General features: G+C 43.4%; 1 long non-coding RNA gene across 1 annotated transcript in view; it reads left to right on the top strand.

Moving 5' to 3' along the window:
- Nucleotides 1-903: 903 nt before the first annotated feature.
- LOC146858349 (uncharacterized) overlaps nucleotides 904-16,557 on the top strand; it is a 68,893-nt gene continuing 53,239 nt past the window's right edge. The window contains exons 1-2 of the long non-coding RNA XR_014979686.1: nucleotides 904-995; nucleotides 6,484-6,575. This is a non-coding gene — a long non-coding RNA (uncharacterized LOC146858349). The remainder of the gene's footprint in view (nucleotides 996-6,483; nucleotides 6,576-16,557) is intronic.

The raw sequence follows: 16,557 nt of genomic DNA, 5'->3' as shown, positions 1-16,557 counted from the left end.
TTTTGATTGCTTACTAAGTGCCGTGGAGGATAGGTCCCCTACTTGCAGACCTCTACACTCCCCCTTTTGGTTTTGACTGTTGACCACCTTAGAAATAAAAAAAATGCAGTCAACTGTTTGCAACTGTTTCCTAAAGTTTTCAGTAACTTTAGATAAGAATGCTGTTATGTTACCTTGAAAATGAGAGTGCCAATGGAAATGGTCACACGGGCTGTGCCAATGTTTTTGAGAACATCTTTGAAAAACAGGCATTGGCAAAGGCAATAGGCCTGGTGTTGTACAGTGTCTTTATGTTCTATTATGTTCTTCCGCTATCTGGCGCGAGAACAGAATTCCAAATATTGCTCCTTCTTATGCTTCGAACATGTGTGTGTGCGCAGATGCACCTCATCTGCGCGCAGATGCTTGTTTGCCTTTGAAACGTTTAAGTCGTAATATATGTCAGTCTGCCTGGCAGTTTGGTCAATTGAACTTTCTGCCGTGTGGGGTGTGCCACATTGTTGTGTAATCCGTTTCTTGAGTATGTAATTTCTAATAAAATACATACCAACATTACTTATCTCAAGTGATTTATTTGAGTATATGGATATGCAAATTGCTGTGAAATCACCCACCACATTTTGGTGACAATTGGAGATTTCGGGATCCTGCACAACAGAGTTCACAGCCTGATTTCAGTTTCCACGGATTTTCGTGTAGGAGGAGGAGTGGCTTCCGCAAGTTCCCTGCCTTGCTCTACACTTATTGGTCAGGCTGGTTTGGTGAAGTACAGCGTAGCGCATTGGTTGTTCTGACAGGATCTTTCTCACTGGCTACTCACTCTCGGGCAGCCTATCAGAGCATTTCGTTGCTGGTTTGCTATTAAACTGTGTTCTTCCGGTTTCCTGGGTAGCTTTTCCGACAGCTATTCATTGGAAGCACTGTTTGTTTTCTCTGCTTATCCCCAAAACAGCAATATTCTTCTTGGTCTACAATATTTGAAGATCTCATCGAAGGTGACAGGCACACATTTGGCTGTTTGCACAGCTTGTCAGTTGCTTTTCTGCACACATTATATGTGTTTTTTTTTTTAAAGTAAACGATGACAGGCGCACCTGGTTCATTGAAGGTACTATGTAACTTGAACAAATACTTTAATTATTATCTTCAGAAATGTAACATTATTTTTAATTTGTTTCGTTTTATGTTCTTTTCTTTTTTTTTTTACTTTATGGTGCAATCTTTAATCTAACATTTTAAATTTCATCTCTCTGGTTCCCCTTTTTTTGAAAAACTTTCTTTATTGGCATTTATAGATAGTGAAACACGCAGGCACATGCGATATCGCCATTATCACATAGATTTACATTTCAAGTGCGCCCAGTCACAGTTCTTATGATCTAGCAGCCTCTCGGCCCTTCAGGCCGTTCTTCGCTGTCCTGAGTGGGGCTGCAGATGTGTGCCCGGGTCCAGCCTCTGGGTGTGCCCTACTGGAGTGCGCCATGATCGCCTCGCCGCAGGGGTGCCGTGCAATGTGACTGAACCCCCTGTGAGGGGCGTCGCAGAGGCTATAGAAGTGCGGCCATTGAGTAACCACGAACTAACTGGGGTAGAAAACCAGGGAAAGGGGGGTGCACTGTGTCGCCCATCGGGAGTACTGGTAGTTTATGTTCTTTTCTTAATATGGATTGTTCTTCTTCAAACGCTTTGGCTCATTTAAGTTTATTTTTAGAGCGTCCAGGAAAACCACCTATTTAATGGGCAATCTGGGTTAGATCCTTTGAAAATTATTTGGTGGCTGTTGATGCAGATGAATACATTATCAAACGTAAAGCAGCCATTCTGTTTAGTCATCTAGGGCAAGAAGGGCAACACGTTTTTGATAACTTACCCAGAATACCAGCACCCACAGATGAGGAAAGTGACTGGGATGCATTACTTAAAGCCAAAGAACATTCTCAAAAAAAATCTATCTTTTGGAGATGTTCAATTTTGTGAAGAGGAAAAAAGCTGTAGACGAATCCATGGAAGAACATCTGTCAGCCCTTAGGTTTTTGGCAACCAATTGCAATTTTGGTGCTTCTTTAGACATTTATTTACGTGACCAGTTTGTTTATGGTTGTTGCTCCTGGAAAATTCAAGAGAAACTTTTATGCTACAGAGATCCTTCTTTAAATGAAGGGTTAATGGTTGCTAAAATCATTGAACGTTCTATGGAATCTTCCCTTGTCTTGGTCCAAGAAGTAGCTTCTTCTTCTGCTCCTCTGGCAGTGCATGCTGTAGAATATTCCATGCACATTAATGTTGTTAAAACTAAGGATAAGTTTGGTAAGGGTGTAGTGAAGTCTAATGTTTTTTGTAACAGATGTGGCTTAAAGTCACGCCTGTGAATTTTTCCTCAATATCTTGCAATTGGCAAACGGTGTGTCAAATGCAAAAAAGTGGCCATTTTCATAGTGTTTGTAAAATGGGGAAAAGTAATTCCAGGGTTAATAGCATTGAAGTTCCTTCCGATGTTGAAACTTTGGAATTGTCAAATCTACTTCTCAATCTTGATGTGTCCTAGGTATCTGAGGATACAATTAAGGATCCCATTTGTCAAGTTATTCTGGGAAGAAAACACACGTTAGACTTGATGTGTGACTCGGGGGCTCCTATCACTATTATATCTGATATATTGTTCAATTCAAACTGGAAAAGTGGCGCACAATTGCAACCTCCTGAGGTCCGGCCAAAAGCATATGGTGATCAAGACATTGACATGTGGGGATTTTTCAGTGATTGTGTTACTTGCTTAGGAAGATATATTGTGACAAAAATGTATGTCGCTAGAAAGGGCAGATCTATTGTGGGTTGGAAGGATTTAGCCAAGCTGGGTATAATGTTAGTACCTGGTGCTGATCCACCAGTCAGAATCGCTGATGTGCCTGTGACATGTGTTCAGTCTGTCAAACAAGAAAGTACGGCATTGTGGAGTATGACGTTTCCTGAAGTTTTCAGTAATTCTGTGGGTTGTGTGAAAAATTACTTTCATTCCATTGTTTTAAAGACTTCATACCTCTGTGTCACAAAGCCCATCCTGTTCCCCTGAACATCAGAGATGAACTTAAAGCTTTGCTTGATCAAATGAACTCTGAGGGCATAATTGAGAAAGCTGAATCATCTGAATGGGTTAGTCCCATTGTGATAGTGCGTAAAAAGGACAAAAGTATCTGGCTCTGTGCTGACTTGCGCAGCTTAAACAACTGTATTGTTGAAATTCATTGTTTATCTAAAATACGTGAATGATTAGCCAATATTGGGGATGCGTCTCTCTTTTTTCTACTTGATTTGAAGTGGGCGTATCACAAAATTCCTTTAGACTCTGATTCCCAATTACTTACCACATTTGTAACTCCCGTTGGAGCATTCAAGTTTGTAAGGTTACCTTTTGGGCTAGCGTCTGTGACCAGTGTTTTTCAAAGGTTGAAGGACAACATTCTGGAAGGTATTAGTGGTGTTCAGGCTTTCCAAGATGATATTCTGATCTTTGCTAGAACACTGGCAGAGCATGATGTGATTGTGGAGGAAGTTTTGCACAAATGTAGATATTATGGTATCACATTAAGATCTGATAAGTGTAAATTCAATGCTAAGAAATCTGACTACTTAGGTCATACTATTGGCCCAGAAGGTATTTCTCCTAAGCTATCCCTTCAGGATGCTCAGGTTCCAAGAGACAAAGATTCACTCAGATCATTTCTTGGTCTTAGTGAGTACTATTCAAGATTTGTGGATGGGTACGCTTATCTGGTACAACCTCTGAGGGATCTTCTTAAGAAAGGGGTAAAGTATATATTGAGCGATGATGTTCGATCTGCATTTGAATCTGTTAAAAACTTATTATTTTGGCACCAGCTGTTGCTGCTTTTCAAGCGGATAAAGAGTGTGTGGTAACAGTGTGGGTGCTGTGCTGGCTCAAATTATTCATGGCAAGGAGCGTACTGTGGCTTTTGCTTCACATGCTATTTCGTTAGCTGAAGCTCGGTATAGCACCATTGAACATGAGGCATTAGCATGTTCTTGGGCAGCGGAAACATTCAAAGCAATTTTGTGGGGCGCACGGTTTACAATACTCACTGATCACAAGCCTTTGATCATTTGCTGAATGGTAATGGCACTGGTAAAGCTTCATCACGTTTAGTGAGGCTGTTATCTAAGTTACAGGAATACAACTTTGTTTTAAAGTACATTCCAGGTGGTACGAACACCAGAGTGCACTGTTTATCAAGGCTTCCTATTCAATAAGATTCCAGTGAGAACTCAAGTAGAAATGAGTGTGTTATTGCTTTAGTGGATGATGCTGTTTCGAGTACTGGGCCTATTTCACATGAAGAGTGGTTACAAGCGAGTTCTACAGATCAGGTTTTGTAGAAAGTGTCAAGTTTTATGGAGAAGGGATGACCCAAGGAGAGGTTTGTTGAAGTTTCCCTGCATCCTTTCATTCAGATTTCTGATGAGTTAATGATGGTTGAAAGAGTTGTAGAGAGGGGTGACCGTTGTGGGCCTCCTTCATCCCTTCGGTCCCAACTTATTAGGGAGCATATGGAGGGCATTTGGGAATGACAAGTAAATGCAAAGCTCTAAAACAATTTTATTTGAGGCCGTCGTTGGAAGCTCAAGTTGAAAAGTTTGTTGAAGAGTGTTCTGCTTGTTTAGTTTCTCAGCATTGGTAAAAGCAGGAGACGCCTCTTATTCTGGTGTCATTGCCTGAGGAGGCCTGGTGTTAAGTACGTTTTGATTTTGCCTGGCCTTTTGAATTACAACATTTGGGGCAATGGTATTTCATGTTGTTGGCCAATTATTTCAGTAAATGGGTGTATTTTGAATTCATGTCACATTCTGACACTGAATCTGTGATTGCCTTTCTTAGAAGTATTTTTCTGGTTGAAGGTGCTCCAAAAGAGTTGGTTTCTGACAATGGAACTCATTTTGTCTCAAAAGGATGTGTGCGTTTTTGGAAGAACAACAAGGCAAACACATTACCGTAGCATTTTATTCTCCGTCTGTTAATGGTTTAGTGGAGCGCATGAATCGCTTTCTTAAAGAGGGTATTCAAACTTCTATAGCAATGGGGTATAATGCTACGGAGTTTTTGCTAAAAAAGGTCTGGTCATATCTCCTTACACCTCATAGCACCACAGGAGTGTCTCCCTTTCTTTTGATGAGAAAGAGATTGTCCTGATTGGGTCAGGAGGGTTACCAAGGAAAGATCATATATCTTGTTGGATGATGTTGGGGACTGGGTTGCTGCGAAGCAGTTGCATACCAAGCAGTTGTTTGATTTGAAGCATAAAGCTCGCCCATGAGAACTGTCTGTAGGTGATTGGGTTTTGGTAAGGATTCAAACGAGGGTAAAGAAGGGTGAATCTAGATGGGCTGTTCCTGTGTGTGTTTAGAAGGTGTCTAAAGGTTTGTCATTCTTAAAAGCAAAGAGTTGGTGGAGCAAAATGGATTTGGTACAGTTATCCAAAGAACAAGCAGAAAAAACTGCACGCATTAGTGTGTCGGTGGACTCTGATTCCTATGATGTGTCAGAGGGTAATATGTGTCCTTCAGGTTTCATTGTCACCTCAAAGATTCATGGGTACGCTGCTGAGGTTGAAAATGCTGTTCCCTCTGTTCCTACTGTTAGCAGCAATAGTACTTTCATGTGTTCCCAACCTCAACAAAGAGAAAATCATAATGTGCAAATGCCACCTAGGTAGAAAGACTTTTCTATGACCTGGCAACCTAATAGTTATATGTACTCATTAGTATTGCATCTTTCTTCTTTGTTTTGTTTTATAACAGGGAAGGTGTTGCACTGTGTCTTTATGTTCTATTATTTTCTTCCGCTCCCGTGCCTCAGAAGCTATCTGGCGCGAGCGCGGCATTCCAAATATTGCTCCTTGTTATGCTCCGAACATGTGTGCGCGCGCAGGTGGACCTCAACTGCGCACAGATGCATGTCTGCCTTTGAAACGTTTCGGTGGTATTATATGTCAGTCTGCATGGCAGTTTGGTCAGTTGATCTTTCTGCCGTGTGGTGTGTGCCACGCTGTCATGGACTCCGTTTCCTGAGCATGTAATTTCAAATAAAATAAATACCAATGTTACTGCTCTCAAGTGATTTATTCGAGTATATGGATATGCAAAATGCTGTGAAAACATCCACCATACCTCGCTTGCATCAAGACCTGACAAACCATTTAAAAACGCCTGCAGCAAGGCAATAACAAAATAAAAGTGATTATTTTCTTTATACAATGCATTTATGAAATAACAATTTTAATGTGTGAAGATTCAATGTACTTTTGAGATGTAAAATAACCCCTCTTGTATGGCAATGCAAGCACTCCATAGGAGTCAGAATTATTTACAAACTGCTAGTAATATGTGGTGAGAGAGTAATAATCCTCTGGGAGAACCCAAAGCTGACTCTATGTATATTTTAAATAATTGGTAATTGTTTTTTTCCAACAGTTTGCCTGCCAGCCCAAAAAAGAGAGTATGTTGTTTTCTCTAAACACCAGAGCATATTTTTCTTGAGTCATTCAAGTTCTTTGGCTATGACGGTAAGAAAGTGCCTAATAAATAACAAGTAACATATTTGAAAGTACAATATGATTTCATTTGAAAATAGCAATGATCAATATCAGTGGACAATAATATGAATAGATTTTTTTTAACAGTGGTCAAAAAGATCTCAAATATCCCTGATACATGCGTAAGTAGATCATCAGCCCAGATTCTTCCTTTGCTTTCTGGTATATAAATTGCTGATTTTATAAAGGACTATGTATGGGTACAAATGCCAGAATGCAAAAAAAGAAATCTGGACTGAATGAGCTATTCACGTATGCCCAGGACACTTGAAAACAGTGGCTATAATACATTAACACAGTGCTTCAAAACCACAACCCACATTTTGAACGACAAACTTTCACGACCCACCTAGTTTTAATGGACATGAGGCAGGCAATTTTTAAATATAGCTTAAGCATCGTATGGTAGCGCTCTGCCAATTACAGACAGCTCATTTTCAATTGAAATAAGTATAAATGTTGCACAGACTTACAGTTTAACTGATACAACTATATAACACACAAATGAAAATGTGTGGAAATTGGGTTTTAGTGAATAATTATTCTTTGTTCACCACCATGTAAAGTGTCTTGATTTGTTCTGATGCTATTAAAATCTTTGTTTGCATCACACTTCAGAATTGCAAAAAATGTGATTCATTTTTGCTTTCCTAACTGCTAAATGTGTACAGTTAATTTATAGGTATTTACATTTAGTTGTATGTTATGAAAAAATGACACCCTACATCTTTTCATTTCACACTCCATGTACTCCCTCAATATTGTCACATAATTTTTTTTTCTCTGACTGCAAAGTGAGAGGAGTTTGTAAACACTAGTCCCTAAGTTTATTCAACCAAGTGAAATGCTGAGTACACCTAATCAGTATTTTTTCTTTGGCACATACTCTTAGCTGATTAGAGCACACATGATGTGCTGGAAAATATTGCTCTTTGGTGTTAGGTTTTGGAATAATTAGAATATTTCACAAGTCTTTCTCACAGTCACTTATGGCTCTTTAGCCAGTATGTTTGGAATGTTGATCCAATTTATTGGCAAATTGTCGGGGGTGAAAAAAACCTCACCCCCAACCTTTTTCTTAGTTTGGCAGGTCTGATGTTTTATTTCATGTATTTATGGAATTTACACATCAGTCATTCAGTCGTCTCCTGACAAATGTCATCAACTTTGTGAGTAGAAGGCGAGGGACATAAAAGGACATGGTAGCTCTTGTGGCAAATATTTAGGGCATAATTACGAGCTTGGCTGTGTGCGAGCTGGGCTACTGCACAGCCAGATTATGACATTTTCAGTCACTGATGGGCAGTTCTCTGACGTTCCCTTGGCAGTGCCAGAGCGTCAAAGGCAGTACCTGAACTCATGGACTGGTGCAGTCTATAACGTGCAGGCACTGGGGTGCATGCACACAGGGGGGACAACATGTGCCCCCCTGCATGCATCGCATGGCCCAGAGGCACCAGGGAGCCATGTAGGCCCCCTTTTGTTTCCTCTATGCCACGGTTTTCATGGAGTAGGAACCAGCATGAAAACTGTGGCGGTCCCGCCAAGCATATTGCGGACCCAAGATATATGATACCTAGCGGTTGCAGCTGTGCAATGGTGGTCTGATCACCCTAGTTGTAATAGGGCAGTCGGAAGACTGCCACCGCTCCACCCCTGCAAGTATGGTAGTTTGAAATCGGGCCCTTAATATTTTCAAATGGTGAGCAAGGGCTACAGATAGACTGGGTCCTCATGCAATAAGAGATGGGTTGTAAGATGTGAATAATAGTACCTAATATATGCTTTATGTTTGATTCACTCCTAATATGATTTTTATTCTGGGTTATATGAAAGAACTCTTGATGGCAGCCTTGAAGACAGCACAACCACCATGATTATAGAGAGAAATAAATGGTGGTGGTGTAAAGGGAGAAAAGAAAGAGGACCCATTTCTGAGCTTTGTGAGACACTGGTAGGCAGGCATGTCAGAGTGGAGATCAAGGAATTCAGTGAAACTGAAAAGGAGCGATCAGAGAGGTAGAAATAGAGCCAGTGTGTGTTCACTAATGTGAAGGGTGGTAAGGGTCAATAGTGTAGTGGAGTGAAAAATTAAATGCTGTGAAGAAGCACCTGCTAAAAGGATGGCTACCAGGTCATTGCGAAGGGCAGAGGTAAAGAACTCTGCGCCCACTCAACACTGGTGCAAACAACTCACAGCTTTCAACTGCATCCCTCATATTGTTGACTCTGCGAGATGTTTAGGCATAGCTGTGGACAAATACCTGAATATGCAAGATCACATCAGTGCAACTACAAGGGGAGCCAATCATCAGCTCAGCATATTAAGAAAAATCAAGCAAATCTTGCCTTCTGAGGACATGCAGTCTGCAGTCCAATCCCTAGTTCTCTCACACTTGGAGTATGGAATGGTGACCCTGGCTGGGTTACCTAAAACTAGTTTGGCACCTCTGAGAGCCACTCTGAACTCTGAGGTCAGACTCATCACTGGGTCCAGAAAATATGACCATATCACACCTGCCCTAATTCAGCTACACAGGCTGTCTATCGAAGCAAGGATCCATTTCAAGATTGCGTGCCTGACACACAAAGCAATTCACTACAACACCCCCATCTACCTGGCTAAAACACTTGAACTATCAAGTTAGAATCAGACCCTAAGAAGCTCTAACTCCCTACTGTTGAAACCCACCAAATTCAAAATGAAAAGAACCTACAATCGTGCATTCTCTGGTCTTGCACCAAGAATATGGAATGCTTTTCCTCCCGAGATCAAATCAAACCCCTCTACCTCCTCATTCAAGAAACAAGTCAAATGGTTATTCATGAATGACCATCTACATCAATAGGCCTGAAGCTATCTTCACTAACTTTTATTTCCTGTTAACTCTCTTTTAAACCTCTGTTTATAAGTTTTAATTTTTGTCTCTACATGTGCCCTTTAAGACTTGCTGCTCTGCTGGTTCTTTACATGTCCCACAAGATGGGTTGTTACCTTTATTCAATGTTGTAATTTGTCTTCCAAGTGCCCCATAAGACCTGTTGGTTCTCCTCGTACCTCACATGTCCAACGAGATGGGTTGTTGCTTGTTCTTGTTTTAAGTTCCTTGGTGTTGTACTCATGTTTTTACCTCCCTTCACTTCTGTTCCTTTGTACAGTGCTCTGATACCCATACGGGTCATGTTCTCGCTTTATAAAACGTTTTTAAATAAATAAATAAAATAAAGAAATAAAGAACATATACATGGATGACAGGGCAGTTTCTGTGGAGTAAACAGCTAGTACTCCACACCAAGCGTATCGTCAATCAGACCCATTCTGTGCATATAGATAGGGAAGAGCGCACGCAACTGGGTGCAACAGTACCACCATTGATCATCAATGAGGGGAAGTGTTAGGTCTGAATTTCATGCGCTCGGGCTGGTAGGGATAGGGATGCCCACCGATGCGGTCTATTGCATTTCGGCATATAGCTGCATGATCAAATTGCGAGGGGAGGGAAGAGTGAGAGTTGCTTCAAGGACTTGAAAAATGGATGAGGTCTCCAGGAATTAGTTGTGGGTCGCATGGACAGAGGTTCGTAATTGATAATATGTGAAAGTGTCTAGGAGAGTGATGTCGGGACCATGCAGCGCCTGTTGCGGTGATATAAAGTTACCGTATGAGTATGTCGACCCCATGGATGTCAGCCACAGGTTATGTAATCTAGTACGAGGCCAGTGTTGAGGGTAATGGAAAACAAGAGGTACCCTGTAAGGGGCACCAATATAAGGGGCACCGATGGGGCAAATAGATGTTCCAGACAGGACCTTTGCTGGAGCTCCTTCCACGCCCATACTGTGCATTCCACTGTGTCTATTTGAGCCCTTGGGTGCTTGAGGGCCAGAAGGAGTGCCATCTGTAGGTGGCACGGCACAGCCTGATCGTGTTCAGGACCCGTGTGGGCCTGAAATTGTGTAGGGAAGAGCCAATGGTGTGCAAACTGCACCTGAGCACTATAATGGTATAGGTCCATATCTGGAGCTCCCAGTCCCCCCTGTTCGAAAGGAAGTGTCAGTATTTCCCAAGCAATCTGGAGGTGGCCACCGGACACCGAGCAGGAACAGAACTGTCGACGGAAGTAAAGCGGCAAGGGAAGAGGCAGGCTAATAAACTGGTATTGGAATTTTAGAAAGATCACCATTTCTGCAATGGCCAGTCTTCCTGTTAGAGACAGTGGGAGCCTCTGAAAGCTCTCCACATGCTCATACGTCCACGTCAACAAACGCCCTTAGTTACCCCTCCAGAGATTATCGATAGCTCTACTAAACCATATCCCTAGGTATTTTACAGGTCAGTCCGGCCATTCGAGTGGGTATTCGAGGGAAAACTTTGCCATCACGTCCGTCAAGGGTAATAGGATAGACTTCACCCAGTTGATGGTGACCCCTGAAAGACCTCGAAATCTGGTAAATTCCCTAATTAATGGGTCCAAATTTGTCTGTTGGTCTCTGACATAATGGGTGACATTCTGCATACATTTACACTACAGTCCTACAGGGTGTGAATGCTAGGCCTCGGTGTGCATGGTGTTGCCACAGCCAGGCTGCAAGCGGCTTCATAGCTATTGCAAATAATATAGGGGACAGAGGGAAGCCCTTCTGAGTCCCTCTTGTCACCGTAAAGGAGGGGTGATCCTCCCATTGACCCGCAGCCTGGTCACAGGTTGACCGTAGAGAAGCCCAATCAACCGTATAAACCGGGAACTCATTCTAGGGCGAGATAGCAGTGCAAAGAGATACACCAGCTCAAGCGAATCTAAAACCCCAGAGGAAAACACGTCACTGCGTTCAGGGTCGAGTCGATTGATTGGAGAAGGCGAAGAAGGTGCAAAGATTGTTTGATGTTGATCTGCCTGGAACAAAAGCTGACTAATTTGGATGCACTTCAGTCGTGAAGCGAACAGTTTAGCCAGGATTTTATTGTCCATGTTAATCATGGATGGGGGCGGTATGACTCCCATCGCTGGGTATTCTTACCAGGTTTAAGGATCATCACAATCAACTCCTATTATAAGGATAAAGGCAGAGAGCTGGCAGACAGCGATTCCCTATTAATGGCAAGGCATTAGGGGGCCAGTAAATGGGCTGATTCTTTATAAAATACAGCCGTGAGGCCATCCAGACCGGGTGCTTTGTCAGCTGGCATAGCATTAATAAGCTGTACAACCTCCTCAACTGAAAAGGGTTCATCTAGATATCTCCTGTGACCATCCTCTAGCCACAACAGCTGTACAGAGTCAAAATAGGTGGTAAGGTCTAGGTAGGGAGGAGTAGTCTACTTTGTTTTATATAGTGAGGAAAATAAGGCAATCATCGCCCCCTGGACAGCCTCAGTGCCAATGTGCTCATTGGAATATTCATCGAGTAATTCTACTATGTAGTTGCCCTCCCAGGGTTTGCGAGCATGTGGCTCAAGGTCTTGCCTGCTCTGTCCCCCTCCCCATATCTCCAGGTGCGGACCTCCATGTTAAGATAATGAGTCTCACTCTGCGCAGCCTCCTCATATTCCTCCAGTTTGTCCTGGGTGGATGTTAGAGTGGCAGCGCTACATTCTGCAAAATAATAGCTCAGTGATCTCCTCTGACTGCGCAAGCTGGCCGTGCAGCACTCGCAACACCCCAGCCTGCTGCGCGATGCATGTGCCTCCTAATCCAAACGTAAAAGCCTCCCAGAGGGATTTCAGATTTATCATTATGTTCAAAGTATTCCGCTATATCAGATCCAATTGCGGATCAAATTTCCTTTCTTGTTCAAGCAGAACTGAACCTTGGTTGGACTTTGTCCTAGGCAAGTAGGAAACTCATGTGGTCCATGCGTTGCTATCACATGACACCAGCCAATAATCGATGCCCGACTACATAGTGTGCACCGCCGCTATGCATGTACCTTCAGTGTCATTTTAGTGTTGGAAGCGCCATAAATCAACTAAGTCAAAGTCATCCATAAGCAGAGGCAGCTGAGCTACTCACCTTGGGTGCTGGCGTCAAGAATCTCTTGATCTGTCCGCCTCTGGGTCTCAAACAGCATTAAAATCTCTGCCCCACAGAATCGCGCTAGGGCCTACTGTGCTCGCCATTTGCCACACCTCCGCAAAGAGCTTGGGGTCATCAACATTGGTCCCATACACTGCGATAAGCTTGTTCTGGTGGCCCTTCAATATTCCAAAAAGCAAAACATAGTATCCGTGCGGGTCGGGCACCACATGGTGAATGCACCACGGCAGGCGCTTACGAAAAATTCTAGCCATGCCGCCGGCATTGTTTGAGTAGTATGCCTCGTGTCCCTCTCCTACCTAGCCCACCCACAGCCGCACCTGGGTACTCTCCATAAGCTGTAGCTCCTGCATGAAGCAAACATCCATAAAGTCTCTCTGCAGGTAAACAAGGACATGTCACGCCTTGCACTAATCATTTAGACCCCAAACATTCCAGGTTAAAACCTTAACTGACCGCATTGATAGCAAGGGAATGGTGGAGGGGGTTCCAGTTGCCTAATGACCAAACACCAGCCATGTAAGCATGCATCTGCGCACTGAGTGGTTCTAAGGAAAAGGACAGGAAAAACATTAGGCAGCCAAGGGGCTGCAAGCTACAGCATCAAACATACATTCACTTCACCTCCCACTTTAGCCCCCCTCAATTTGGCCACCATCCTTGTGAAAGCCAACAACAGACTAGGAGAACTCTCCAGGGCCTCAGCCCTTGAGGGCAATTTAAAGGTCTGACTCACTCCCAGCCAGTTCGTAGCCGGGTGGCGGGAGAGTACCATGTCATGGAGCCGGGCTCACCGGGCAGCTTCAACCGGACTGTCAAATGTCTATCACCACTAGCAACCCAGCCATCACAGTTTGGGACATAGTTGACAGAGCTCCCTCTTACTGGAATCAACAGGACAGTGCATGTGGTTCATCACTGTGTCCATCCAAGTTAGATCAGCCTGTGGTCAATAGCCCTGACATTATGGGGAGATACCATATCGGGAGAAAAGCTGTACTCCCACATGACCAGTAAGCAGCTGCACACAGAGTCTTAGGGCTAATCATTGTCGTTGAGGTGCTCCAAGCCCATCCTATGGGACATGGCAAACTTGGCTGCAGTCTTGGGGTCAGCATAGTAGTGAGTCTTCCCTAAGTGTAGTATCCACAGCATAGCGGGATAGAGCAGGGAGTACTTGGCGTTCATGCATTGGAGGATGCGTTTGACTGGCAGAAAATCTCTCTTGGTGGCTTGCACTGCCACTGTGAATTCTGGGAAGCTGGACACCTCTTTCCCCTGGTAATGAAGTGGATGTCTCTCACTCACCAGGTGCAAAGCCACATTGCGGTCTCCATAGTTCGGTGGGCGAGCTTTTATGGGCCGGGTTGGGGGATCACGGTGGGGGCCACTGCCCAAGGGACCTGTGGGCTCACTTCACTGAAAACAGAGCAGAGAGTGCCTCTCCAAAGAGCGCCTCTCCAAAGAGCACTCAAAGCATCTCTTCTACATTGTCCTCCATTCTGCCCATTGCTGTCGACTCAGGTACCCCAAGGATTCAAAGATTGTTCCACCTCGAGCGGGCCTCCAGGCCCTCATTTTTTGTGCAAATAACTTTTAGCACCTTCTCCATGCTCAGGAGCTTCTCTATGTCTGCGGAGTGCCCATCTTTGACATCCGACGTATGGCGTTCAAGCTGCTCTATACAGTGATCGTGTTTGTCCACTTTTTCAAGGAGGTCCATTTTAGTATCTACAGCAGTTTGGCTCTGATTTAAGCCTAGGAACATAGAGCAGTCGGTATATTGTTTGCATGTTTGTTTTGCATGTTCTACACTCTGTTGTGCAATCTTATGTGATTGAGACAATTCTTCATGTACGTCTTCAATAGCTGGGACTTTATTCAAAAGAGATTGAATTTCTCAATCTGTCATACAAGTGTGGAAACCATTTAAAAAGAAAAATAGTGAAAAACCAGTGGAAGAATGTGGTGCATTAAATGCAAATTCAGCCATCCAAATAAAATGCATCCAATTAATATTTCTACATTACATTGTTAAGTATTGCTCCAGACTTTGATTTACTCTCTCTGTGTGCTGTTCCTTTGAGGATGCGGACTGGATGAAAAACGTTCCTCAATCTTTAAAAAATGACAAAGAGATTTCCAAAAGTGAAAATAAATCAGGAACCTCAATCAGTTGTCAACACAGGGATTTCATGTACCACATATGGTGAAATTATAACAGCTAAGGTTTTAGCAAAAGATAACACGTTAATGGAAAGGAAATGTGCAATTCTAGTCAACCACCACTCGGATAGTATTATATTGCAATTGTTCTTCTTGCAATTCCACAATAAAACCAAGAGAAAGTGTATAGCAGGGCCATAGTGGCACAGGAACTGATTATAACAATGCTGAAGGAGCTAAAGGAGAATGTTTAGCCTGAATACGAACCCCACAAGCTGCTACAAATTATTTTAGATCTTGAGCAGTTGTTGGACAACCCAAAAATGTTGTTGCTCCAGGAGTTGATTTGTTTGGGAACCTAGATGACCATATAATGGTGAAGAGTGGCATCAGTCAATTGTCTGTTTTTAAAGATTGTTAGACCTGGCTCCATTTTTTGCTGTTGCCTGTTATGTTTTTGCTGGTTATAGATGCTTTGGGCACTGTGCCACTGCTATTCAGTGCCACAGTGCAAGTGCTCCCTATGGTAAATTGATGTATGGATTAGTGACTCCATGATTGGCTGGTTTGGTTTACATGTCAGACCCTAGTACAGTGCACTGAGTGTGTCCAGGGCTGGTGAATCAAATGCTGCCGGTGGGCCTGCAGCACTGGTTGAGCCACCCACAGAAGCATCCTGTAAATTGTGTCTCAGGCCTGCCACTGCAGAGCCTGTGTGCAGTCTGGTACTGCCATGTTGACTGGGCAAGTGCACCCACTTGCCAGTCCCTGAACCTTCCCTTTTCTGCATATTAGTCACCCCTATGGTAGGCCCAAGGGCAGGGTGCATTTTAGGTAAAATGTAGGACGTGCCCTGATATGTGTGGCATGTCGTGATAGTGAATAAGAGCCATTTTCGTTTTTCACTATTGCAAGGCTACCTGTTCCCCATAGGCCAGAATAGGTAGTTTGATTCTAACATCTTATAATCCTAACTGACTCAGGGAACTAGGTAGAAATTAGAGTTTAGTATGCCTGAACTCAGAATGATAAAATACATCTATCAGTGAAGTTGGTTTTAACATTCTGTGTTTGAAAATACCACTTTTAGAAAGTAGGTATTTTTTTGTCTAACCATCCAAGCCTGCCTCTGCTAGGTTGTGTATTCCTTGTCTGGAATTTTAGAGACGGGGCTGGGGGATTCCAGGAGACAGGGTGAGTCAGCACAGGGCTGAATAGAGAGATCTGCATGTAGATGGGTGGGAGGAGTTGCCCCTGGAACCTGAATAGGACTGTGCCTTCCCTCCACAATGCTGGCTCCACCTCCTGTGGTGTGACTGATGTCCCTGGCCTACACTGTGAAAGGAAAGAAGGAGTCTTGTCAACAAAGTGCTCCAGGACTGACCAGAACTGGTTTGGACTAGGCAAAGGCCTCTCTGCCTTCAGAGAACAAAGAGAAAATGAGTATAAAAGGGGGGACCCAGACCCCAGAACTTTAGATCACTTTTGGGAAACAAGAAGAACCTGTGCTGAGGAGAGGAACCAGAGAAACTGAGGAAGAGATTATCCCTAAGCTGAGTGCTGTTTGGGGGATTGACCTGCAGTGGTTGCCTGACTGCCAAAGAAAGGAGAAAAGGAACTTCGTGCTACTTTCATCAACTTGTAAAGGATCTCCAAGGGCTTGAGATAGAGCTTGCCTCCTGCCGAAGTCTCAGGGACAACAGTCTTCACCAACCAGCTCCCCTGCATTCCCTTGCTGGGAATTGAAGTGC

Source organism: Triturus cristatus, chromosome 3_2 (assembly GCF_964204655.1).
Source record: "Triturus cristatus chromosome 3_2, aTriCri1.1, whole genome shotgun sequence".
In the NCBI taxonomy this organism is placed as follows: Eukaryota; Metazoa; Chordata; class Amphibia; order Caudata; family Salamandridae; genus Triturus; species Triturus cristatus.
Note: the sequence above shows the minus strand (reverse complement) of the source record. Positions and strands in the feature narration are given on the sequence as shown.